Genomic DNA, 26702 nt, shown 5'->3' with positions numbered 1-26702 from the left:
TTCAGTCACTAGGAACCACACCATCGAATATTCCCCACTATCTGATAAATATTAAAGTTTAGCTTGACTTACTATGGTCCAACTAAATAAACTTTTTTTTACTGATGAGATAGAAAGTGAATGTCTTGGACATAGTTTTTAAATGCTTGTAATAAAAAAAAATACTGAAGAATTTGAACTTTTCTTTCCGAATTTTAGATGGAAAAGGCCAAAAAACTTGAAAAAGTAAGCTTATATAGGGTTTTAGAGTGCCACAGAACAAACCTTCTTAACTTTAGTATGCTAATTCTAGACCAGTGATTCTTAACCTGGGGTCCGCAGACTCCTAAGGGGCCGAGGAAAGGATTCTGGAAGCCCGCGAAGATTTTCCGGTTGGACCTTGAAATTTCACGCTTTTTCACAACAAATCGAAATTAATATATTATTAACAAAAAAAATCGATCTTCACAAAGAGTTATATATCGACGCCTCCAGCCGAGTAGGGAAATGAACCAGCCACAGAAAATAAAAGTACTTGTAAAGCGGGGAAATAATCGATGGACTTTACACCAAATCCTCTTTGACCTACAGTAGACGTTGAACTGTTCTTAACAGTGAAAACGGATCTTAATCTCAAGGAAGTAATATAATACTAGTGTTGTAGCCAGGGGGAGGGGATTTTGGGGACTAAATACCCCCTATAAATCAAAATTAATTGCATTAAAAAAACTTAAGGCTGACTAATTTAATTAATATTTCAATAATAATAATTTTGGAAGTATATCGTCTAATCACTTCCTTAAGAACCTATTGTTTTAGGAATCATGAGGACTTTTGGAAAATTGTGGGAATTGGACCTTATAATTGATCTCTAAGCCAAGCTCCCATAGTTGTCATGAGATGTTCCGAAATATGGATTAGGGACAAAGTTTCGAAAGGGAAGCGAAGTTTGATTAAGCCTATAAACAAAAACTTGTTCATCGAAAAATTCCATACATTTCAATATTTGTAAAAATGTTTTTTTTGACAATGCTATGACAACGACAATTATATTTTGAAAGGCAGAAAATGATGAACAATTACGTTTTTCGTTTGTCCGTAGCAGGTCAGGATCGGTTTTTATAAGCATTTGATTTTTGTTGCATTATCAATTATATAAATAACCTCTAGGCAGGATTGAGTTATGAATTGAAAGTGTAATAACATTTTGTGTAAGAGGACTCGTTCTGGGGTTGTTAATTTTCATAGTGAGGAAAAGTAAAATAATTGCGCGAAAGCATTTTTTTCGGTCGCCTTATTTCGAAACTGTTAACTTTGGATGTGTAGTAACTTTTAAAAATATTACAACATTAAGCAGCACCACTTCTAATAAAACAGTTTTGGCGGTTAATCCTCCTAGAAGTGATATATAACTATTTATAACTTAGACTACCTTTAAACATAGAATTAATATTAATTAAGAAACTGTCTGTACGAGTAACTCGATGACCAGTATAAATAAATAAATAAATAAAGTATTCATTCTTCAAACAAATTCAGTTCAAGATTCAATGGTTTCAGCAAAGTTTTCGGACTCGCTATTTCAAAAAAAAATGTTGAATGGAGTGGGGAAAGCGTAGTGGTAAACCTCTCACATATGATTAGAAATTTTTCTAACCTGAAAAAAACCCGAAAGACTAGACATTTTAATAAAAATGAAAAAAAACATAACTAATATTATTAAACACGTGTATATTCAGAATATCGAAATATCTTAGACTGTATTCAGTATGTAAAAAAAATGAAGACAACCCTTTATTGTTCCAGTATTTTTGTTGAAAAAAAAAGATTTGTTGTATTAAACGATGAAAATCTACTACAACCATACACTGCAAAGCTGAAAAAAACTCTATTCGTATGTTCAGTCCTTACAGTCGAAAGGTACACAGGGGCCGTTCATAAACCACGTAGACTCATAGGGGGGACGGGGGGGTCTAGCAAAAGTCTACGTTTGTCTACGAGGGGGGAGGGGGGGTCTTTGAAAAAGTCTACGTAGACTTTTATTTTTTGTTAGTCTCGTATCACTAATTATAAATGGGATTTGAAGAGAGTTGTATTCAAAATATCGGTCTATTCAGTATTTATGACACTTCAAAGCTAGTACACTATTCAGGTAACTACTCGTTAAGTGATCACTCAACCCAGAACCCACGATTTTTTTGGACAACCTCACACGTTATTGCTTCTTGCGTATATTTTGATATAGTTTTGATCTAGGAATAATACAAAATGACAGTTCCAAAGACGATCGCCCAAAATTCCTCACGACGGAAGATTTTGACTCTGAAATCATCTGAGACACCACTAGTTAGCAGACATGCATGGACCATTAAATGCATGAACCATAAAAGTTAAAAAATGGTCAAAGCTAAGCATTGTAACAACAAAACACCCGATTTTTAACAAAAGTGGATTATTTTTTTTAGTTTTTATTTATTGATTTCGTTGGTTAAAGCAGTAGTGTAGTTAAACTTCTACAACAAAGTGTTTACTCGAGTTAATCAGTTTCTCTTGCAATCATTTACACTGATTTCAAAATCTTTAAACACCCGTTAAATTTTACGTCTTGACCCTACGCAACTCCGTGCAAACCGGTTCTACTCTATTTATCTTCGAAAATATTCGGAGTTAAACTGATACTTTTCGATAATACTCGTAGGTGATACGGCTATTAATTACATAAGAAAAATAAATATTTTTGGGAAGATTTAAATAGCTTCGTTCTCTTAATCAAATAAGCCAATTTAGATTATCTTATTATCTTAGAAATATTGAAATTTGTTCACGAAAAGTGAAATTTGTGTGCATGTTTAGTTTATTATTTTAGTCTAGATGATAGTACACATCAACAGTATTATTTTGTAATTGTTTCTTATAATTTAACAATTTTGAATGCACCAGTAAGGCTCAAAAAGTGTTTAGCAATTCTGCATTGTTGGTGTAGGTCGCACTTCGGCCAAAATTTGAACTAGTTATAGCAATATATCTTTTTACATATACTTGATTGACTAACCTTGCAAAGAAGCATTCCGCTATACAAACGTTGGAAAGCCCCTTGAATTGGTATTAATTGATTTTATCAGTCATAGCCAAAAGCATTCTTTGATATTTAAAAAGCTTGAAATAAATCTGAACGCTTATTTTTAATTGAACATTATATGTGCTTCTTGCTAATTTCACATTTCCAGCGAATGAAAAAAAATTAAAAGTCTACGTAGACTTTTGGCGAGGGGGGTGGGGGGGTTTGGTAAAAGTCTACTAAGGTCTACTAGGGGGGAGGGGGGGTTAAAAATTCCCAAATTTAGGTCTACGTGGTTTATGAACGGTCCCACATTTACTAAAAAAATAAGTACACGGTAGTTATGCCTGTAATATCATTCATGTATTCGAAGGCGACAGACTGCGCATTTTACCGGGAGGCCGTACGTGTAGATCGGTTTACTGAGCAGACGTCATATTGGAGGATTAAATATTTATTTCTTCACCAAGCGTTATATTCATTTCCGATATTTGGAAACTCATAAAAACACCGCAAAGCCCAATTTCTAAAAAATTCGACACAAACTCGTTCGTGTTTGACGTTGGCTGGAGCATTCATTTAGGAGACTATATATCAAGGCCAGTATATTATTGATTTGCATTTTCAGCCCAAATGCGGCCACGACATTTCGGTTGTGTCCCAAACATGGGGATATTTTTAGTAGTTTAATGTACCATTTCAGAGCAAATAAATCAAAAAACTAAATGCGTTTGTTGCAGTAGTAAAGAGTGGTAGTCGATTGGTGGTAACAAATTAAAGAAGAAAATACATATATACTGTATGAGAGAAAACCTTTAAAACGAGATATTCTGATATTACTGTAATTGATAAATCTCTTCTGGTGGGTATAAACAATAAAATTCATATTCTATTCAAGGTAGTCTCTAAAGCTCACAATAAATTTTTATTGAAAACAAGTTTTATATCTCGATATATTGCATTTGTGTAGCCTACATATTTTCAGCCAAGTATTTTAATATGACATTATCAACAACTTTGGTGAAGACACCAAGGCCCTTACTATTTTTGAAGAATAATCACTTCTAGGAGATTTATTCACCAACATTATTATATTAAAAGAAGCGCTTTTTATGTTGAAAAGCTTCTTCGAAGTTGTTAAACCTTCAAATTTGTTGGTTTCGAAGTTATATGATCTTAACCGTTAGAAAAGTTTAACATTTATTCCACTTTAAAAGTGCACTTTGTATTTGCATTTTTTGACTCCATTGAAATTTTAAAAGGCATCCGCTAGACTAACGTTGTTTCTGAACTTGCACTAATTTATCAAACTTACTTTTTCGATTTTCGAAAAATCCTCGATCTTCATCAAACCTCCCCCCCCAAACCAACTTTCTGGCTACGCCACTGTATAATACAGTAACATCCCGTCAGAAACTGTGCATAGATAACGTTTGAATGTTTACCCCAGCCAGAAAATTTTATTGCGAAGAATAACATGCAACACGGCATATAACAAAAGCGTAACATTAGTAAAATAAATAGAACGCCTTAAAAACCAGTTTTTCACAAGTGGGAATCCCTTTGTTCAAGTGGTTTGATGAAAATTTCAACGTTTGTTTCGGCATTCGGGATGAGTTTTGGCTGAAAATTAGATTATTACTTTAATTCTCTGTACCATTTTTGAACAACTCGGGGGTTCCTCAAGGAAGTAATTTGGGCCCATTCTTATTCACACTCTTTGTCAATGATCTAGCTACAGTATTACCACTATGCTATGCTGATGACGTTAAATTATACATGATAGTCAAATGCATCTTGGATTGCTTAGCTTTACAACAGCTCTTGGACACTTTCAATTACTCTTTAAACTCGCTTACAATTAGTATTAAGTGCAGTGTAATATCGTATCATCGCAAGCACAAGCCAATTTCATACGACTACTGTATTGGAGATCAGAATCTTGAGCGTGAACTACACCTTGGAGTCACTCACTTGCTGCACTCACTTTCCGGCCTCATTACGACCATATCATTAACAAAGCAAACCGCCAGATGGGATTCATGTTTAAAATTTCTAATGAATTTAAGGACCATCTCTGTCTCCGCTCACTGCACTTCGCATTGGTACGGTCGAGATTGGTATCTAACTCTATAATATGGTGTCCGTATTAAGCAACATAGATAAAAAAATTGAAGCAATTCAAAGAAAATTCGTTCGTTATGCACTAAGGCGCCTTCTGTGGCAGGACCCTATTAATCTTCCGCCAGACGAAGACCGCTGTAGATTATTGGGTGTTTACACACGCTTGAAAAAAGAAGAAGAGTAGCCCAAGCTGTTTTCGTAGCTAAGATTCTTCTTGGAGAGTTAGATATGTCGGATTATTGGGTCAACTCCACATCTATGCACCGGAACGTGTGCTGCGTCAACGAAGCTTTTTGCTGTTAGAACATAGGAAGGAACCTTCTGTATGGTGGCCATGAACCGATTCACTTAATGTCGGCCACATTCAACGAAGTGTTTGCGGATTTCGATTTCAACGTGTCATCTGCTACCTTCAAGAACCGCCTCTTAACGAGTTTCTGACTTGCCAGATATTTAATGACGACTTTTTAATCGACGACTAATCTGAACATTTATTTTTATCTTTTTTTATATATTTTTTACATTTGTTTACTTTATTGTATTAGTTTGTTTTTGTTATATTTTTTTGCTCTATTTATTGCATTGTGTATTAAATTGAAAAGACAAGGAGTTTTTATGCCAATTTGGGGAGTGTTAATTTTTTACTCAAATTGGCTTTTCCCCATCCCCCATATTCATTAAAACCAACTAGGTCAGATGAAAATAAATAAATAAATAAATAAATAAATAAATAAATAAATAAATAAATAAATAATTAAATAAATTAATGAATAAATAAATAACTAAATAATTTAGTTAATTAATTAATTAATTAAATTATTCATTAATTAATTAATTAAAAGTTGGGTAAAATAGGCATTGCAAATTGGTTGGCCCACGTTGATGTTAAAACCTAGCTTAGTCAAAAAATTGGGATTATTGATTGCAGCTTTGTATATGAGTAGAGTTGCCACCTCTCCGGGTTTGACCCGGAGACTCCGGTTTTTGGGGACGATCTCCGGGTTTCACCTAAATTTCTCCGAGTCTGGTGAGAGGACACATTTTAAAAACTTTTAAAATACTGAATTTATATGTTTCAAACGAATTGTTCTGGTAGTATGCTGCCTTGATCCTGTAATTTAACTGTTGATTTGTGAGGAGAGCTTTACTTCTCCTTTCTTTTCCTTGCGACGAATAACCCGCAACAAAATTCCGGAAGACACTGCAGTGCCTTTCACTCTTCTCTTCCGCTGTGGCGGAGAGCAATGTTCGTTTGGCTTATTCACTACAGCGAGAGTGGCTGGTGCTCTTGGGTTTTTGCGGTTAACCGGGGACGTGAAATTCTACACCCATATAAACCAACAAAACTGTTTACTATCGCGGAAAATGTGTGCTCGCAAAGCCAAATATGAACGGAACAGAGTACGGGTACAAACTATGTTTTGGCAATAAAAAACACAACGATGAATGTGAATCAATTTAGTAATTTTCCTACCAGTACTAAATTGATACCTTGCAAGTAACTGATGGAATGAAAAAGTTTATACTTGATTTTTTTTCATCTCAGTAGGTAATAATAACCGATTAAATTTCTCTAAAATGTCAAATAATTATTGTGAGTCATATTTCTGTCTGATTTCAGCCTATACTCATGTTTTTTGGAGCCTTTCCTAGGTCAGTAAAATTCTCCGGATGACAGCCTGACTAGAGGTGATAAAGCAGTTTCTGAAAGTCAAATTTCAAGATAGCATCAAATCTCAAAGTTTCATGCATTGTTAATAGGGAATGAACATCAAATATATGAATTAGATTTTTGAACATTTTTCCTGCTAATATGAGATCAAGAACCGTCGTAGGTGGTCAAAGTGGTAAATCCAAGAATTTTTGTGCCCAATTTAATAAGTTTTGCATCATCTTGGCATCATGGTGGCACCAGTTTATATGAAACATTACTACATTACAACCGCACTTTTCAACCCGTAGCTCAGGAACCGGAGCTCCATTCGACAAAAAATCAATAGCCGCCTATGGGAACGTTAAACCGTTCATTTGCAAACAAGTTCAGACATCTCTAAAATATATGTGTCTGTTTAAATGACACATACCAACATACTTACAAACATTTTCCGATCTTGCAGAACTTAGTCGAATGGTAATTGACACTCGGCCTTTTGGGCTAGGATTAGGTTACCGATTTTCAGAGTAGCAACGATAAAGAAATATTCGGCTTTTGGTTGTACTACCGACACTCATCCGAAATCAAATAAATATGATTATGAAAATAACTACTCTACATTTTGTAAATTCTTCTGGACTAGCATTCTTTGCGATACAATTACAGTTCAGAGCTTACGCGTGCAAAAATAATAATTTGGATGCTAACAACGGGCTATCTTCCTAACAGCCCCAAATTCACGTCGTTTGCCTCTCACCATTTTAACTCGTTTCAAATGCAGAAGAAGAACGCCAGATCCGCCCAAAACAGAGTAGATCCATAGGGTTTCTTTCTAAATAGCGATAGTCGCTCTCTTCTTGTATATCGCACCGTTTCTTGTTTGTGGCGAGATTCACCATATTTACAAATCGCCAGCCAAACGCCAGGCCATGACGCCGTGCTAACAAAAAGCGATCTTGGCGTAAGTAAGTTGACAAAAAGCGATCTTGGCGTAAGTAAGTTTTGAGTTATTCCACATGTAGTCCTGAACTGTTTCATGTTTTATGCATAAATAAACTGACTAGGGGGTGGGCATAGCGTAGTTGTTAAATCGATTGCCTTGTACGCAGCTCACCTGGGTTCGATTCCCAACCCCGCACATAGGTTTGGAAAAATTTTCAGAAAGACATTTTTCTATCCTGAAAAGAGGCAAATGGCCATAACGTTAAAATATAATCGAAATAAAAAATTGACTGACTACATTGAAACCTTTGTCTCGATATCATTGAAATCTTTCCAAAATTTTATTCAGTTTTGACAAGTTGATCGGTCTACTCAAGTCATCAGGACTAACTGAATTATTAATTAATTGCCCCATAGGGGCGCGGAAGTTTTCATCTGAATGTTTAATATCACTACTCATCACACAACAATGACATGAAACCATCTAACAGAAAAGCATATGCAATTCTTCGGCATACAAAAGTATAAGGGAGATAAGCATTATATGTTGTTGCAGTACAGACCACACAGTAGAGTTTCGAGATGACAAATAAAACATGGAACAATGCAATTCAACACCACTAGATCAGGTTTTGATTAACAAAACATAGTCATTAAATGCAGTGACATAATCACTTACAATGCTCCTCGGCAGTTCCACGACGATTTTATTTTTCAATTTTCGCCAGTCGTTTTCGACTGTATTCTTGAAATATTGTTTTCCTTTGGCACATTCCTGACATCGATTAAACATGTTGACCAAACCAGCGAACGATACGATCAAACATCTCAACCCCACCCCCTCCCCCAACGCAGCTCCACCTGCCAGTACACATAATGTCAGCACAGCAAGCCAATTGTCATGATCATGTTAATGAACTCGCACAGTGAGGGGGCAATTTATTTTTGTTCGGCAAAGCTTCGAATAGGGAGCGGGTTGAACGGCACTGGAGGAGGGTTAGGGCAGGAGAAAACATAAATTCAATCGAAAATACGCAGGTTGACTGCCATTAAAAGCACTGAGTGCGGTGATCGATTTGATATCGTGTCATCGCGCGGTACGACCGAAGAATGGTCGACGACGACGACGACAAACCGAAGGATCTGTAGTGACCCTTGTCAGTCTGATGATCGGTGGTCTGGCCGAATGAATTTATGATGAATCGATTGGGTTCAGTGGGACAGGTTCCGCTGATGAATGGCGTTGCATTGTTGGATTGTGTTATATGAGATTCATTAGTGGTGGCCTTTTCCCCAAACGAATTTATTCGGCGGGCGTTTCGGGCAAAATCATCGGGCACAATGTTTTGCTGCGAATGACTTTTTCTGCCCAATTACAATACAACCATAAAGCGGAATCAAATGAGATATGCATTGGAGCTTGATTTCTAATAAAATAGATGTTTCAACTTTTACCGCAATTTCAGTATAATTTCACAAAGTTCATATGACAATTTGATATCCGCCATTCAAGTTCATGCAATTAACCGGCTGTCATACGTCAAATTGCCACATGCCACAACTTGACAATCACGGAACTACCTCACACATCGGTTGGTCCCAAGATTGACCGCACAGCAGTCGTCAAATCGTAATCAAACCTCATGAATCTAACGGTCAAAATCTCACACTTCATAACCTCATAAGTGCCCCACCAGGCGTCTTCGCTAGGGCAGAAACCGTTCCAGTCAGTCAACGGGTCACGTCCACGTTGAACCACAAAGAGCGCGCACGTGATCGCCATGTCAGGTCTGTGTGTGTGAAGCTGCTAGTGACAATATATGTTTTGTTACTCGTTTAATTTTGCAGCTCTTGATTCAGCTTTTCTGCTAAAGAAAGAACCCATCTAGCAAAACTAATGATGACAGCCTGCATAAATCATTGTAACGGATTTATTTATGACCAGTATGTTTCTAACAAGCATGACTTCATTGAGGGTCTGGACTAATGAATCCAGGTTGATATCAAATTTATTCGATTAATTACCATTAGAAAAAACAAACTTCTTCGTTGGTCAATCAGTAATCATACCTGTCACCGTGTTCGAAATAGCTTAAATTGCGCAACGATCTGCAATCATTAAACTCCGACTACTCCCCAACCGATTGAATACCACTTGTCTTTACATCTAACTTCGCCGAAGCTGCAAAAAAGTGCCAAACATGCCATAAACAACGCATCGCCCCATCTTCTGATCTACAAAACACGGCTTTATCTGGAGTCACAACGAAACTAATTAACCCTTTCATGCCCAACTTTTTTCTAGTGCATGTAGGGTTTTAAAACTATTTTTCCTTTAAAACGGTGGGGTCAAGAAACTCAAAAAACCTTTTTTCATAAAGGTAGGTGCTTTCCTTGCAGTGCTAGAAGCAGCTCAATTTTTACCTTTCAATGCTCACTACAATTTTCCTATAATATTTACAATAGTCCAACTGCGTGGAAAATGTAGCCAAAAATAGTCTAAATTGATAAGTTTTATAAGTTTTCACTAATATTGCAACATAACGAAGTTATATGAAAAATTCATTTTCCGTCGTCAACGTAAACGGTCCCTGGCAGCACTGCTCCATCGGAGTTCAATCAAACTAATTCCAATAACTTCAGTGTTAGAGCTGATCCTTGTAACTGTTAATACTCAAATAAAAGGCAATAGTCACATTTATTAGCCTTACTTGTTTTTGTGAGCAAATCTTGACTCAATCAAAAGTTATAGCTGTTTAAAAACGTTGTTGTCCACAAACAACATGGGCATGAATGGGTTAAACTGCTTCTCACGACCGGTTCGGGGTCCTAACGGGTCCCTAGACACAATTTACTTTGACAAGATCTGACCTAATGTCTGTGTGTACCATTAGGCAATTGGTTTGAAAGCCCTAGGCGGAGATAGCGCAGCGCAGCCGCACGACATGCTACGCCGATGACAAATTGCAGATCTCTTCCATTAACGTCGCCATCGCACCGGTTGGCCGCATTGCAGCATTATGTTTTCATCTCTTGACCCTCGAGACACATTTCAAATAGGTACACGAAGATGAGAACTAACCGTCGCTCCCTCAGACCCCTCCAACAACCAGCCGTCTCATATTCGGGTCGGGTATTGATGGTACACTGAATAGGGTGAAAAATGGATCTGTCATCTGCTTGCTCAATGCGAAAATAAGTTATGCCCAAGGTGTTCCCTTTCAAATTCAAATCTAGGGATGATATTTAGGCAACAATAAGAGATATGATTTACCACTCCGAAGTAGCATTTCACAATCGTTAAAGTCTACAAGTACCGCGCGTTCCCATCGCTGGAAACTCGAAAATCCATTAAAAAGCCTCGAATCAACGAGCAGCAAATGCTTAGCGACCCCGTCAAAACATTGTACTCGATCGACACTCATTTACACATGCCGCGACTTTTGACGTCTGGCATCTGATGCGGTTGGGCTGCACCACGACATCGAGGAACAAAAGATCTAACCTTTCGGGTGACTTTGCTCCGAACGAATCTATTCAGCCTCTTGAATGGAGTCTGTAAGCACTTATGAATGGGTAGCTCAATGTTCTTACGGTACAACGATATGTAGTCGAATAACGAAGCAAACGAAAAACCCAAAAATTTTGTGTAATTGAATCAGGCAAATAGCAGTTAATGTACATGTCCAAAACAGAGCAAAACCAAACCGGAGAGCATTGCCACGCGTCTCTCAAATGATCAGTACGGATCCCATTAGCCCCCCGGCGATGAAATATTTAGCAAAACAAGATCAATCATTCTAGTGGGTGGGTAAGCCAGTTGGTTCGAGTTACGAAAAGCTATTCAGTACGCCTTCACTTTACCTTCTATGATTTGCGAATCCCGATGAATGCTGGAGATCGATTAACAAATTGTCACATGGTTTGCTGTCAACACGAGGGTGGTCCAATAGGTGAAAGCTCGTTAATAATTCTAATCTGATCAAATGAGCAAAAGGCAGAAAAATTGCTCTACTTTTGGACTACACCCAAAATCAAGCCAATAACGATCACTTACATTAACCCTTTCGAGCATAACTTTTATAAGGGTTTCCTCAAGATTTAATAGTGGGAAGCACATGTTTCGATCAAACTACGTTCTTTGTGTTCCCGGAAATGTCATGAGAATATTTCAGATAAATTGGAAAATATTTGAAAAATTCTATAATTCAAGTAGAAAAAATAATTAACAGTAATAATGTAATGACAATTTTTACCACTCTGTGGACATTGTTATGAAGTTCAAGCTCTTAGAGCTCCCGTTGCGGTAGTCATCTAAAAGCAGATAGAGACGCTCTATGATTCTTAAACAACAACAAATACATATTTGTATTTGGTAGAACTACGAACTATGTTTTCGATGTTGGGGTGCACTTTGCCAAAACAACAAAAATGATGTGTATTGAAAAGTGGTTGGGTTTTGAAAACATATAAACCAGTCATTTCACTATAGATTTTTAATAGAACTGTAATTGAAAATTTGTACAATGTAAGGCATAGTTAAAATACCATGCATTTCCACACAGAAGATTGTGCTTTCCTAGATTTGGGCACCCGACCCGCTATACTTCTATGAAGGGTGTCATCATCGACTAATCAAATGTCTGTATTGCTCGTACGATCTCATTCTCCCATCAGAGACCGGGTCGGAAACAACAACAGCAGCAGGCAGGCATATTTAAACACCGCACTGCACGCTCTATTTGAACACCGTAACCGTATGTATGTATTGAAAACGGCACTCTGTACCAGTTCGCTAGTGGAGAAATAAGAATCAGCAAACCGACAGTTCGCAAAAGTGGAAAGCATCTTAGTCGGGTGTTTTCAGGTTTGGGGAACACTTTAAAACTTGCACACGTATCTTTGCGACTGGTTTTAGTAACTCACCCATGTTTGGTTTGTACGAATCGAAAATGTTGAGCGCTAGTTAGCTCTAAACCTGTATTTGAAAACGATGTGCACTATTATATTCAACGCATTCAGACAAGTGGTATCGAATTTTATCGACTACGTCTGTTGTGTACACTCGAATATTATACACGTTTGTGCACTGTATGGGTAATTTTTACTAACTTATATTGTCTAACAAAAAAACAGTAACTTAAAAATAATGACAAACGATGTAAAAATGTTTGAAACAACTTTCTGTACACACACATTCTTACTTCATCTAGGTATATATGAAAGCACATAAAATTAGTGTGCTTTTCATTGACGTTAAATAACTCAATTGATTCTTGGAGAACCCAACCGTGTGCGGTAAGAGATTAAACGCAATATATTTCTATTATGATTATGCCACAGACTAACAGACATAACACTCATAAACAATGCTTCGCCCGCTTTAACGGTTATTTTAAGTATATTTGTAGTTGGGACTGTGACCGCATTTGAAATTATGGCGCTACTGGCATATAAACAATCATATGGGGGATAGACCACTAAGGAAAAATTGCTCCCAAGCCTAAGGGGTAACCCACCAGCAAATGAGTGTTTGGGACCTTGAATAAAAAGTGGAGCTAGTGTTCTGGAAAAATTGCTGGATCGATATTTTCTTTGGGAAATTTCCTCATAGTGTTATTTCTGTTAGTCTGTGATTATACATCCAAATAGGGTAAAGTGCCTATTTCCACCATACTAAGCAGGGCGCTTAACTAATTCATTAATTTCTCGGCCTACAATCAATGGAATGCATAAAAATTGACATCAACAGCTTTGCTTCGTTGTTAAGAACCAATATAATAACACAAATGCGCTGAAAACAGTGTAATTCTCGTGTTTAAGCGCAACGAAAACTCGAATTGAGTGCCCTTATTGTTGCGCTACCATTTGACTCAATGCGTTGAACAAAGATGGCAGACACTGCTCTAACAAACGGCTTCAAATGGGTATGGTGATAATAGAAACTTTGCGAAAATAGGCTCATCACCCTATACAATCAAGTTCAATCATTTTAAAGTCAAAATATTCTATATTTTGAATTGTAGTTCTACGTCAACAGTTCAGTTTTTCATACACCCAGTCACCGTGGCAAGCAGAAAGTTAGCAAAAGTTGAGCAAAGCGAAATTGATTCTGGCAGCGTTTCTGCCAGTAATTTGCGCGATTTGTGCGAGCATTCTGACAAAAAATTCGCTCAAATGCAACAACCGTTTCTGACAGAAGCGGTTAAACTAACCGATGCTGCTCACTTTTTTGCCAGAATCCAGCCAGGAATGTACGGCCAAGATTTCTGTACGCTTCTTGCCACATCTTTGTCAGATGTTTTGCTCGATTCGTGCTAAATTCTACCAGGCAGGTAGGTAATTTGCCAGAAAACGCGAGGGAAACCGAGTTCGCCCTAGTTCAACTAACCCGACAGGATGCGCGCAGAAATCTGACAGGGCTGCTAAACCAAGACTTACAGAAATCTAGCAGAACAGTCTCAGCCAGAAAATTTGGTGACTAGGCAAGCTTGTATACAAAAAACCTTTCGTTTCGAAATGTCACCAATGGTTTCCAATCGTGGATCAATTCACCCCCAGGGGTGAATTTAACTATTACAGAGGGTGAATTATGCGGGAATAATTTTTGCTTGTTATTTTCGTTGAATTTTTGTCGTTATATATTGTTTCGGTGAGTCAAGAATTACGATGCTTGCTGATTATGTCAGGTACAGGTTTTTTAGTTCTCATATACAGAATGAAAATTATTTTGTCTTTTCTGGTTTCAAAAGAGGGTACAGGGTGGTGATCTAATTTCAGAAATGGAAACAAAAGTTGTCTTTGAATGAAATGCGATAATCCAATTAATCCAACATATTGTGCCCATTAAAACTCAGTTTTTCGTCCAATGCGACCGCAAGATAGTTGCAATCAGGCCCGTAGCTATGATATTGTTTCGGAAGAGGCTTAAAAGCTCAATACATAATTAAATTAGTACTGATAACTGGAGATGACTAACCAAATGAAAATTAGAAAGGAATTGAATTATTTGTTTTTCATATGATTCTTGTTTTAGTATTTATTTACAACAAGTGTTAACACAAAGAATTTTCAAAAATGTCATTAATTCTAACTCCAACCAAATTTTTCAACAGGAGATTTCAGTTTCAATTGTCCAGCAAACTATGAAATCGCCTAATCTCAATAATAATTTGTCTCTTTTAATTTCACTATCAATTCACTTCGACAGATGCAAGTTTTTCGATAACGATTTCTGATGGCCATGAGTGTCGATGATTTAAAGTCAAAGAATATATTCGTAAATCTGCTACGAATAGGTTTCTCAAAATATACAAATTTTTCTTACATATAATTAATCACTCGTTATTCTATGGAATCGCTTTCGTAATACATAGTAACGGAATATGAATCATCTTTCATAAAATGAATGATTTTTTCGAATAATCTCCAAAATATTTATGCACAAAAAATCATATCGCTGAACGAATTCAAGCTACGAATAGGTTTCATAAAATCCACTTTCGAAAAGTTATACAAGTTGTGATTAAATTTTCATTCGAATTAATGATCGAAAATCATTCGTAATATATACGAATAATATTGACAAATATAAGAATTGTTCGACATGCATCAAATGATCAATTGACGAAAACGGTTCGATATCATCCCACGAAATTTATTTTGTACAATTAACGAGCAAGTCGCAATAAAAATAAATACCATCATCCCGAGCAAATACTCATGGGTTCAAACACCACACAGCCCCTTGAAAAGACCATGAACATGGTCAGTGCCGACTTTCACGACCTTTAAAACACCATTAAATGGTCTCAATAACCCATAAAAATTCCAACGCATGGTTTTTCTATGGGATCTACCGGACCATGACGATGGTGTTTTTGTGGGTTGAACCCATTTCAAACACCCATGTCCAACCCCATGAGTATGGGGGTATTATGGACTTTACGTTTGCTCGGGATGTGGGGCTTCTTTGCGCACTTTTTTATCAATTTATAGCTCCTTTAATAATCAATGGATTTGTATCATACCAGCACAGATTTATTGTCATCGTGTTTGTATTATTTATGCCAAATATGAGCAGAATTGGTTCACAAATAGAAAAGTTGTTCATATAGTGTTTTAAAATATTATATATGGACTAGTTGGGGCCACTTGTCACACTTCCTGAATTCGATATAAAATAAAAATTAACCAATATTAGTTCAATTTTTTAGAAATATCATTAAGTTATATAATTTCGACCTGTTTTTATAAACTCCCGATTTTATGCACCCCCGTTAACTCACATTTTATGACAGCAATTCAGGCATACAATCTAGCAATTATATTAAGGTTGCACAGAGAATGCGCAAAATTCGCAAACGAAAAAAGTAGTTTTTTCCACACCGTATGTCAGATCTTCATAAAAATTAATCAGCGTATGTAGAATGTTGTTACAGTACTGCTGATTGATTTTTATGAAGATCTGACATACGGTGTGGAAAAAAATTGCTTTTTTCGTTTGCGAATTTTGCGCATTCTCTGTGCAACCTTAAATCAAGGTAATGGGTCCTGCATTGTTAGTTAGCACTTAATTGGGTAGTTTGCCCAATTTTGGTCCTCTTTAAGGTAATTGATGAAATAAACATTTTGCTTCAATTCTCAAAAAATCAAGGCTGTGCGTTTTCATGATAAACTAGCACACTTTCACATATTATCCGTGGAAAACATAACAATTGGAAGAGATGCCGTATGTAGAAAGTATTGTATATTTAGTAATATTATGTTTTATTATGGTAGTTCATGTCAAACTGCAAACAAAATCGAAACCAAACACTATTTTGGCGGATTGTCTATGAACACCGGTCCGGAGGATTCAATTTAGCGCATATTTGTCTCCGAGAATGTGATGTATGTTCTTTAGTTTATCTACTCCTATACAAATATCTCCTGTCTTTGTTCAACGCATTGAGTTAAATGGTAGCACAACAATAGGGGCACTCGATTCGAGTTTTCGTTGCGCTCAAACACAAGAATTTCACTGTTTTCAGTGCATTTGTGTTATTATATTGGTTCTTAACAACGAATCAAAGCTGTTGATGCCAATTTTTACGCATTCCAATAAATGTAGGCCGGGAAATTTATGAATTAGTGAGGCACCCTGCTTAGTATGGTTAAAATAGGCACTTTATCCTATTGTATTGTTCCTGTCTCCTGTGTCATCCACGCGGATTGCTATATTCACTTGTAAGTAGGGACACACCAACCAGTCCGAACCAACGAGAATGGGTCATGCCAGTCGAAAACCAAGGACCCAGGCTCAAATCGCCCATCTTTTTTAAAAAAACGTGTGCCGGTTCCAAACTTTTTGATAATCGATAGGAATATTGTTTGATGACGAAAAACCCAATAACAAACCTATTTGCTCAGCGCTGAAATTCTACTGTCCAACTAATAAAATAACCAAAAAGTAAGTATTAACATTGTGAAAGGAGAAAGTTTCATTCACTAAGAGATGGGTACGATATTAATAACTACAATAGTGAGATCGATCCTGTAAAACTATTCATCACTGTCGTCGCTTCCAAAAACTTAAAACATGGAGAGCTCATCCATTTCCGATTTTAGTGAAGCTTAAAGTCGCCGCTTAACAAGAAAGCTCTCAGTGCACACTTTTGCAAACAAAATTAATAAACAGCATTATTTTTTTCCATCCACACAAATGATGTTGTTTATTAATTTTGTTTGCGAAAGTTTGGGCCGATTTCCATCAGATTTTCCCACCGAGCATTTTTCGTAAAATCTTCCGTAAATTGATTTTTTCTAATGAAAAACTGGACTAATTACACTAGTTAGAAACGTTAAATATGAACGTAATTTTAGACTGTAAAAATTTATTTGATCCACCCTTTCTCTACAGATCGCTAATTTAATTTTCATCTTTGATCGCGTTTTTTAGTTGTCAGTTTGGAACATGGGCGTAGAATGGCAGTAAATTACCAACGCTCAAAAAATAGTTTAGGCATCGCGCTTTTTAAAAGATTAACTGTCAAATTTCGTTGACAGAATACTTTGCCATTCATAATGAGTCGATATGCAAAATTTCAGATCGATCCAATGCTTGGAAGATGGATTAGCAACTGTCGGACGGTTCGGTTAAATATGATTTTTTGCGCTGATACGGCATTAAATTTAATTTTTCTGTAAACTAACGACATGAGATAATTCCCAGGTTGCTTCTAATTATGCAGGATGGAAAAAGGAAGTTTAAAAAAATTTCCCAATTTTATCAACTTTCCCGTTGTATAAAGCAAAATTTCTCGGATGGTTGATAAAAACGGGTCATTACTGTACTGATATCAGAGGTATTTCAACAATAGAATATCACCAATTTATCGCATTTTCTAAAGTGAGGAATTTATTTTAAATTAACATTTTTAACGTCGCTTGTCCAAAGAACTTGAGTGGGATAAGACTGTATATTGTTTTTCGGAAAGAAAAAAGGAACATGATGAAAAATTGCGATTTCCGTTTATCTCTAGTATGTCACAATTGGTTTTTAAGAGCATTTAAAGTTTTTTTGTATTATCAATTATAAAAGGGCGATGGGATTGAAAATTTCGCAAAATAAAAAATGTGAAATAAGGGACTACTTTTGTCATACATTTGAGTGCTAAATTGATGGCGTAATTCGTACACAAGGACACGTTCTGAAGTTATGCACTTTTCAAGTCAAGATTCAGAAATAAAGGTTCGAAACCAGTTTTTTAATGGCCAAGATAACATTATTTCGCAACCACCAACTTTGGATGTTCAATGACTTCGAAGAAATTATACAATATAATACAGAACATTTCTTGAAAAAAATAATTTTGGTGATTAATCCTCCTGGGTATAACTATGGAGAATAAACTGAAAACATTATTTGGAGGCTTGATATCCTCGATAAAGTTGTTGATAATGATATTAAAAACAACTTTTTTGAAAACACAAAAATCTTCAAATGCTCATAAAAACTTAGAACTTTGCTTCACGGCATTTGCCAAAGAATCCCCACAATATTTTTTCACAAAAAGATTAGTTACAATGAACGAAGTTACAGCTTTTATAAACATTTCTTATAAATGTAACGAACAAAACATACCACAAATATCTTAGTACTCAATAGTGGTGGGCACTTTGAAATAAAATCGATTTGGCCAGATTGATTTCTTGAATTTAAAAAAAATCAATATTTCTGCTGTGCATAAGACGACGAAGAAACTCAAACATTTGATCATTTTCGTTCTAGCTACGAATTTTTCCAGTGGATGAAAGAATGGAAGATTTAACATTTTGTTTGAAAATGATAGATGTTTTGGCTAAAATAGTAAAGTCTGAGGCGAATTGCTTCAAAAGTCAAATATGAAAATTATTCGAAGCTGCAGTAGACCTCTCCACATTTTGAAAAAGTTTTGAAATATACATCGGTCAGCTCAAATTTTTGTTCTAGGTCTAGGAATTTAAGAACTTTCGCCGAAAATGGCTTAATTTGAACATGATTTAGAGGAATCTCAAATCAAAAATCGTGTTTTTGCTATGTTTCTATAGGAAGATCACTTACACTCTGATTTAATAGGCTCCACATGCCTACATATCATCACAGGTTGATCCTTAGACATATCTTAACATGTTTTAACAGGTGAACATAGCTCTAATCGCAATAGAAAATTTGTTAACTAGATTTTCATATAGAAAAGTATGTCAAAACCAAGGAAAATTAGTAATATTTTTTCTTGGTTTTGGTTTTTTTTCTATATAAAAATCCAGATAACAAATTTTCTATTGCGATTAGAGCTCTGTTCACCTGTTAAAACATGTTAAGATATGTCTAAGGAACAATCCTTGACGATATGTGGGCATGTAGGGCCTATTAAATCAGAGTGTAAGTGGCCTTCCTATGGAAACATAGCAAAAACACGATTTTTGATTGAAGATACCTCTAAATCATGTCAAAATTAAGCCATTTTTGGCGAAAGTTCTTAAATTCACACCTAGAACAAGAATTTGAGCTGACCGATGTATATTTCACAACTTTTTCAAAATGTGGAGAGGTCTAATGCGCAGTATCATTCATTTTAACGCCAGTCATGTAAAATATACGGAAAAGAATACACGTTCATTTGGTTCATTGCAAGGTGTGGAATTTAACATTAGTAATCTCAATTAAAAAATTTTACTTTTATTCAGCAGCACAAGAGTGTTCCGCGTGTGTTAAACATATTTTGATTATGAATTCCCCATAATCCCAGAATGTTCACAAAAATAATTTTAGAACAAAAAAAAAAGAATGGGATTATTCAAATTGTTCCGGGGGCCTATTCTCACAGTCACGTCACTTAGTGCCTAGAAGAAAATTTCCTTCCTTTCACCAATTGACTTGACTGTGAGAATAGGGCCCCAATTTTATGGTTCTGAAGCTGCAGTCACCCGCTTATTCCAAAGGAATGAACACACAATCTAGGTCACCAGTCATTAGTCCTCAAGTACTCTTCGAACTTTTGGAAAATTAAACTCTGTTGACCTTTCTTTTCCAACGCAAAGTCCTGAAACTTTGCCTTGACTCATTTTATCTGGCTTTGAACTTTGTCAAGAAAGACTTTATCAGACACTTTCTGGCCCATTTTCTTTTGTTTGTGTTTAATTTTCTCGTGAATTATTTCACGAAACTTGGAATATTATTCATGGATAATGTAGTATTATTCTTGAATAATGACGATTCAATATCCGTGCTCGTGAAATAGTTACTGATGGATACGTGGACTGATTTATTATTCCTAGCAAATAAGTCATGAATCACCATTCGTGCTCTTAAAATAAATCATAAAGTATTGTTATGCTGATTTATGATTCCTAGTATAATAGTTACGCCTGCCCATGTGTGCCCGTAAAATAGTTCACTAAATCATAAAATAATGCTCACGTATCCATGAACTGGTTCATGCTTCCTAGAATAATAGTCACGACTGACCATTCGTGCTTGTGAAATAGTGAACAGAATCATAAAATATTATTCATGGTGAACTCGTGAACTGGTTCATGATTCCTAATACATGATCCACGATTTATCTTGAGTAATTTAAACTATTTCACAAAATTTGAATTTTTTTCATGAACAATTTGATTGGACACATGTGCTAGTGACAGGTAATAAAGCAGCAGATATAAGAAAATTATTAGAACCTCGAACACCGTTATTCATCCGTTATTCGTCCCGACAAAAAACGAAAACTGCGCTGAGCACCAACAATACAATCATCACACTTCGAAAAAGTCAATGCCTAGATAATCGCGTTCAAAGTTGAAAGCCTACACGCATGCACCTCAGAGATAACGTGCAATTAAGAGCTGTTATTTGAGTTCTAGTGCTCAGATCGCCATGAAAATTTTAGTAAATATTATTGACATATGTACTTCAAATATATGCAATATTTTTTTCGATACATACATAACCTCTTTAAGTATAAAAAGAAACATCAAAGCGTTTCTTGATTTATAAATAATATAATCATTGCATGGAACATTCCTTGAAATGGACAAGAATAAGTGCCAAATTTCAAATCAGGTTCACAATTGGTTACTGAATAACATGAAATCTTCATAATTTCTTGCACACCAAGACAATTCTAGAAAAATGATAAATAAATTCCAGCAAGTATATCACCAAATGACAATAAGTACCACGTGGAAATCCTATATACCAACCTCAGTAAAATTGAAATCCCACTACTTTTATTAAAGCTCCAAAAAATCGGCATAGAATCAAGACTTCTGGAATAACTGAAGGAAATTGAACAAATTCCCTGGTTGAAAAATGTATCAATCCCAGTGACTTTTCTTCAGTTTCTTTTTATCTTGTGCATAAACTACATTTCTTTTAACTTAAACGAACGAAAAACATTGTAGATACAGATGATATAAAACAAGTATGGAAATGAATATATATATATATATATATATATATATATATATATATATATATATATATATATATATATATATATATATATATATATATATATATATATATATATATATATATATATATATATATATATATATATATATATATATATATATATATATATATATATATATATATATATATATATATATATACATATATATATATATATATATATATATATATATATATATATATATATATATATATATATATATATATATATATATATATATATATATATATATATATATATATATATATATATATATATATATATATATATATATTTATGAAAATAAAAAGTGAAAATGATGCTGAAGTATTCCAGAATGAAACTAGCCTACATCTTTCACACTTGGTTTATCAAATATCTACTACAAAATAATAAAAAAAACATGTTGTTGATCGACACTTTTAGCAGAAAAACCGGTTTGCAAGCAATGAACAAGCCAACTATTTTGGAACATAGTAATTCAATATTAAAAAGCAACAATACAATTGCCCATGATACAATTAATTCATTATATGAACAATACCAGGTCTGGAATATGACACCGCCCTGAACGAATAACGCATTAAATCAGTCAAAAAACAGTTTCTAATACATGCACTTCGTAAGCTCAATTAGGCCGCATTTCCTCTTTTATCAGATGAAACTGACTGGATGCACACTAAACTACAGACACTTAAAGAACGTCGCAAATTTGCATTACTTTATCCAATTGCCGACATTTCTTCTAGACGCATAAAATCTGCATCATAATTTTCGCAAATTAAATTTCTTGCAACGAGCCAATGATGCAAAAAACAGTCCAGTCAATCAAATGACGCGCCATTATTATCCAAATTAAAAAAAGCTCCTCTTTATTTTGAGAAATTAATTAAAATGTGGTTTTGTAGAAATTGTAAATAGACTGACAATTAAAATTTTATAATATTTCTTTTCATCTGTTAGACGAAAAAGAATACATAAAGTGATGTACTGAATATTCATAAAAAATACGTCGATAAGTCCCTGTACTCAATGGAGATAAAACTGTTCAGAGAGATAAAGCTTACATTTATCCAAACCATGTTAATTCAAAATTCGTTACTTAACCTTTTTTGTTTGGTGACTATGGGAATGGCTTCCAAACCAGTTATTGGTATAGCATTCTTATTTGAAAACCTATGGAACTTACTAGCTCAGATTATTTGTTACTGCGTAAAAAAGGGATACTAATTTATAGATGTTCTAAGATATAAGGTATAATAAACCATCGATTCTAAAATGTTTAAAAAAAATGGAAATATGACTCACAACAGAAAAACCAAAGCATCATTTCTAAAATATGCAAAAAAGAACAAACTTCTTCTAAGTTGAAGTGATAAAGAAGCGTTTTGTCAACAAAGTTACATTCGGTAGACAATACTAATTGAATAAAAAATAGAGTTAATTTGAAATTAGCACAGGCAAAATCTGCGGTTGTTGTTCTTTATTTCCTCGTCGTTGATCACCGAGTGCAAAACAAATTTGGGATTTCAATGCAATGAGTCACGATTTTTTCCCCGATTTTGTCGGTTGGCTTAAGCTAATTGAATTGAAATCCGCTGTTCTTTATTTACTTCAAACACGAAATCTGCAATAAAGAATTTCAAGTTTTTCTCTATCGCAAAGTTATATGGGATGAATTCATTGACATTAGTTTTTAAAGCAGTCAGTAAGTTCAGCAAATTTTCTGAATTTTAAATTAAGCAAAGCCTGTTTCCGACCATAATCTTCTACTTCAACACACTTCGCGACAGAATGACTGTCCTTTTATCTTATAACAGATACTTCTGACGGCAAATTTTGTTAAGAAAGACCGCAAAACAAAATGTGTACGATCTTTGTGTGAAGAACGAAAATTTCAGAAGAAATTGGACACCTATCAATGAACAGCTAGTCATGGTTATCATCTTCCAGCGTCCAATAACTCATCGTCCATAAAGCTATTTCATGCAGAATACGAATCACACTTCTATTGATGAAAGCTGTAGGAACAGGACAGGTCCGACTAAACTTCCACCAGCAAGGCAAGTAAAAGGTAACACAGCATCAACAGCAGCAGCAGCTGCCAGCCGTCAAACCGCCTGCAAATTTATGCTAATTGAAACAAAAACTTGAATAAAAATATAACCGTTGATATGCTGAAAACCAATATATAATTTCACTTTAAATCGCCCCAAGACATTTTGCCAGGGGAAAAAATATCATCTTTACCAAGTCCAGCCAAAAAGTCGCGATAAGCTTGGGGACACAGCACACGAGGGGGCGACCATGTAAGCGTCCACAGATTGTATAAACCTCGTTCGTTTTTTTTATTTTTATTTTTATTTTTGGTTGCTGGTATAAATATATTTGGAAGTGGCGTGTTTCACCCGTTTCCAACTCACAACTTGGGCTACCCCGTACCAATCCAAGAGTGTCCTTTTGCAGCTCACTTGATCGTTATGTATATCAGTCCTTTCGAAATGCTCGATCACAACAGCTTGCGGGAGCCACATTCGCAAATTATCGGTTCGTGTCACGCTCAGTCACATTTGTTCGTGTAATCACTGTTTGCGTACTCCAATCCAGTTGGTTGCACACTCAGAATTTCAAGCAGCATCTGTCATTGCATATGTTAACTATAAAACAATTATAAAAACATTCTTACTTTTTCAATTGAGTTGAACTCTTCTCCAAGTTTATAGACAAATTTCTTCTAGTTGTTCCCTTCCAGAACACCAATTTGTCACTCCACTGAGAAACAACACCAAATTCTAGAACCGTCTTCCTCTGATAAGTAAAATCAATATTATTCACACACGTTAAAACCACCGCACACTTCCTAGAAGCAAACGTCGCCCGAGACGCGCATCAACAAATCGGATATCCGCGATTTTCTACCAAAGTTCGGCCTTTCAGAACCAAAACTACCCGCGAACGACAGAGAATCGCACAGCTAATAAGCAACAATTTCGGCCAACGATCACCAAACTATGAGTGCGGGTCGCCAAGATCAACACCTTTTATAGCTGATCACGTTTTTCTCCCTTCGAACCCGAATATCGTGAATATCTCCGCTCAGCTCAGCTGAGATAGATGCGCGACGGCGACGACGACGACGACGTCATCGTCGCCGTCGTCATCGCATCGCAGCAAACGCAGCAACGGGGCTTTCTTTCGCGCTTACTGCTCTCACCAGCCGCCGCCGCACAGTAAGCCGGGAAGGTTCGTAGCTTGCCCAGTTCGCCGGTTAGAAGTCACCCTTCAGGGAAATATGCAACACTCGCGGTTTTTGGGGTGCTTCAGGTCTTCGTCCAGCGGTACTCATTCTCGTGGGAGCCCGTAAGGGGTTGCATTCTATCGGCCGTGCTCGGAGAGAAAATGACTGGATTCTCGCTCTCTTCGAGAATTAATGCAGTCGCTCGCTCGCATACAGTTGACCCGGAGAGTGAGCGGGGAAAAACGGCGGTTGATGTGATTTGTTTTGATTCTGTTCAGCCGCCGCTACCGCACTGCTACCGAGATCGGCAAATTTGGTATCCGGGTCGCCGGTAAATCTAGTGTTGGAAGCAGACGATAATAATTATTATTCTTCACCAATGTGTTAAATTCTGATTAAGCCGTGCAGTAATGGAATCCCAACAAAAAAATAATTCTTGAGCGTTTTTTCAAAACGTCATATCTGCAATGAGTTACTCTCTTTGTTTACTTTCTCTTTCGATTTTTACGGCGTCACTATAACACTTTTCACATATTTTACAATACAGATCGAAAGACGGTGGTTTTAACTAGCATATTATGCAAAGAGTTGAGGGATAAATGTTAAAGTGACCGAATTATTAACAGAAGAGAAAGTAAACAAAGAGAGTAACTCATTGCAGATATGACGTTTTGAAAAAACGCTCAAGAATTTGCTAATCATCAGCAGATATAACCATTCGAGTACTCCTGCAGATCGAAATATTGCTTCTTTTCAACTTGTATGCTAATAGTGAAATATAGCAGTTTCGTGTCGCGATCCTTCAATCCAGTAGCAACGAAGAGGAGAACAGAATGACTAGCGTCCAAAAGTGGCTTACCGACATTTCGAAATTGCATTTTTTTATTGTTCAATATAATCCACGTGTAGTGTCATCTGAGAAATTTGAAGATTATATTTAGTATCTTTGTAATTAATAATTCATCAAAGTTGACCATGGAGGTAACCTCAGTATTAGCTTGGCTTAACAAGCCAATGCAATATACTCTATGCTATATTTCTCCTTAGTGGGAAAAATTCGGAAAAAAATATTTTTTCTCCGCCAAGGAAAAAATTGGAGCTTAGGAGTTCTTTGTATTTAAAGTGCTTTTGACAATGTGTCTTTCGAATATATTTTGGAAGCAGCACAAGGCCATGGAGTATCTTCATACATCACGAGCTGGGTACACGTAATGCTTAGCAACCGACATCTGTGCTCATCGTTAAAACAGGTAGAGATTAACTGAGCGTCTGTGGATGTCCTAAAGGTGGTGTGCTGCCACCACTTCTATGGAACCGTATCGATAAGGTGGATAAAACGCAAGGTTCGCTCTTGAGCTGCATCCGAGCATGCCAACCGTCGACGTTGGCGTTCCGGATGTTAGTTCGAAAATGTCAAAGAATTCACTGACTGTGTAGTCATTCCATAGTTTTAAGCCTCAAAATGAAAACTATATTATTGTCAAACGGTATTCATTTTCGACGGAAGAAATATGTGTTAAACTGTGGCTAAAGAATTGAAATACCTTGTGAAAAATAAAATGAATAGAGTTTTAAAAATGTTTTACTTATTTCTCTTCGTGCTTCTTCTGGATTTTTGATACAAAAATAAACAATGCCGAAATATGACCCTTTTAAAACCACCTGGATTTTTATTGAAGTGGAATTTCTAACCAAAGATGACGCCCGGTAAAAATATTTTGAACGCGA

The 26702-nt window shown here is 35.8% G+C and overlaps 1 protein-coding gene across 3 annotated transcripts in view; it reads right to left on the bottom strand.

Moving 5' to 3' along the window:
* Nucleotides 1-24758, bottom strand: part of LOC131678649 (inactive serine protease scarface) — a 191160-nt gene extending 166402 nt beyond the window's left edge. For all 3 annotated transcript variants that reach the window (XM_058958888.1, XM_058958889.1, XM_058958890.1), the window contains exon 1: nucleotides 24423-24758. The gene's annotated coding sequence lies outside the window, so the exon portion shown is untranslated. The remainder of the gene's footprint in view (nucleotides 1-24422) is intronic.
* Nucleotides 24759-26702: the final 1944 nt, after the last annotated feature.

This window comes from Topomyia yanbarensis, chromosome 2, assembly GCF_030247195.1.
Source record: "Topomyia yanbarensis strain Yona2022 chromosome 2, ASM3024719v1, whole genome shotgun sequence".
NCBI lineage: Eukaryota > Metazoa > Arthropoda > Insecta > Diptera > Culicidae > Topomyia > Topomyia yanbarensis.
Note: the sequence above shows the minus strand (reverse complement) of the source record. Positions and strands in the feature narration are given on the sequence as shown.